The sequence below is a fragment of the Lactuca sativa genome, chromosome 9 (genome assembly GCF_002870075.4).
Source record: "Lactuca sativa cultivar Salinas chromosome 9, Lsat_Salinas_v11, whole genome shotgun sequence".
Classification (NCBI taxonomy): domain Eukaryota; kingdom Viridiplantae; phylum Streptophyta; class Magnoliopsida; order Asterales; family Asteraceae; genus Lactuca; species Lactuca sativa.
Genome location: NC_056631.2, coordinates 188,722,350 through 188,724,681, shown reverse-complemented (window position 1 = coordinate 188,724,681; position 2,332 = coordinate 188,722,350).

Below are 2,332 nucleotides of genomic sequence, written 5' to 3'. Positions count from 1 at the left end.
TATCCCTTTCTCGCTAACCACATGACCAAGGAAGTCCACTTCTCGGATCCAAAATTCATACTTCGAAAATTTTGCATACAATTTCTCCGTCCTTAGTGTCTCCGATACCTGTCGTAGGTGTTGGCTATGCTCTTCCTCACTCCTTGAATAGACCGGGATGTCGTCTATGAATACAATCATGAATTTGTCTAGGTAGGGCAGACACACCCGGTTTATTACATCCATGAACACCGTGGGTGCATTCGTTAACCCGTAGGGCATCACTACAAACTCATAGTGACCATACCGAGTCATGCATGTCGTCTTGGGCACATCCTCCTCCTAGACCCGTAGTTGGTGGTATCCCGACCTTAGATCGATCTTTGAGAAGTAAGATACTCCTTGGAGTTGGTCAAATAGGTCGTTGATTCGGGGTAGAGGGTATCGTTTTTTGATGGTAAGCTTATTTAACTCGCGATAGTCGATGCACACGCGGAACGATCCATCCTTCTTCTTTACAAATAGAACCGGTGCTCGCCAAGGCGAGAAAATGGGTCGAATAAACCCCTTTCTCAGCAGTTCGTTTAGTTGGCTGGATAGTTCTTGCATCTCGGCTGGCGCTAGGCGGTAAGGTGCTTTGGCTACAGGGGTAGCTCCGGGAATTAGGTCGATTCGGAATTCGACTTGTCAGGCGGGTGGAACTCCGGCAAGGTCTTCTGGGAATACGTCAGGGAAATTACAGACCTCCGGGATGTCCTTGACGTTATTCACCTCTTGTTTCTTATCCACTACGTGGGCTAAGAAGTTGTGGTATTCCTTTCGGAGATACTTTTGGGCTTTGGCACAAGATATGATTTGTAGGTCTGCACTAGGCTTGTCACCGTAGACGACGAGAGTTTCGCCGCCCAACAGATTAAGGTGAACGACCCTTTCGTAACACAGAATGTTAGCACGATTTGAGCTTAACCAATCCATGCCGATGATGATGTCAAAGATTTTTATTGAAATCGGCAATAGATCAATATTGAATGAGTGATTGTCTTGAGTGAGGGTACACCCTAAGTATATGTCATTAGTGCTTTTTGTTTTTCCATTTGCCATTTCTACGACGTATGTATCTTTTAGTGATTGGGGATTTTGTTTAAAAAATTGTTTGAATTTGTGGCTAACGAAACTCCTCTCCGCTCCACTATCGAATAATATGCATGCATATGAGTTATTGAGGAGAAATGTACCAGTCACCACTGTGGGATCTTCCCTTGCTTCCCCCTGCCCTAAGGCCAAGATCCTTCCGAAACCGCCGGTGTTTGCGTTTTTAGCTTTTGGGAAGTCCCTCTTGTAGTGCCCGGTTTCCCCACATCCATAACATGCACGACTTGCTTTGGTGTTGGCAACCGGGTTGGCTTGTTTGGCAGACGCCCTGTAGAAACGCGTGGTATGCCCCTTTTGTTACAGCTATTGCAATGCATTTCTCTACAAGGATCGTTGTGGTGAAAGTTGCACTTGCTGCATTTGGTAAGGGTTCCAACATATTGCCTCAGTGGTACCAGAGTAGAAGGAGTAGTGGCAGCATGGATGGTAACAATTTGTTGCTTCTTTGTGGGGTCCTTTACTAGTTGCTTCTCTTTATTGTTCCAGAACTTCCCCTCGTTGTTTCCTGCTTTTGCTTGATCGGAGGCGGTTGTCACAGTGCTATGGCTGGTCTGATGATCAATGAGTTATTTTGCAATCTCCTTGGCACTATCAAAGGTAGTTGGTCTTGAGGCTAACACGCTATTTTGAATATGGGGAGATAATCCCCAGAGGTACCGCTCCACCTTCTTACTTTCCGGTGTAACCATCGCTGGACATAGGAGTGCCAGATCATTAAATTGGGAAATGTAAGATGCAAGGTCAGAGCCCACCATTTTGAGACTCCATAGTTCTTGCTCTAGTTTTTGCACTTCCCCCCTTGGGCAATACTCCTTCAGCATGATAGTTTTCAAGTCTTCCTAGCATATCGAATTAGCCACGGCGAGTTTCAGTGATTTTACATGGCCGTTCCACCAAGTAAGGGCCCTGTCGGTGAAAGTGCAAGCTGCAAATTTGACTTTGCTTGCTTCGGGACATGCACAGATCTTGAAGATAGATTCGGTCTTCTCGATCCACTGCATCAAAGTGATGACGCCCCCGCTTCCACTGAAAGGATTGGGTTTGCCATTTGTTAAGTCCTTATATGAACATTCTCTCGAACGTCCTTGGCTATCTCCTTGAGTGGAGTTATTAGTACTGCTTCCCATCCTCCTGGCACCGTCAGTGCTGATTTGGGACATAGCAGCTACTACTGCGGCCGTAACCGTAGACTGGAAAATAG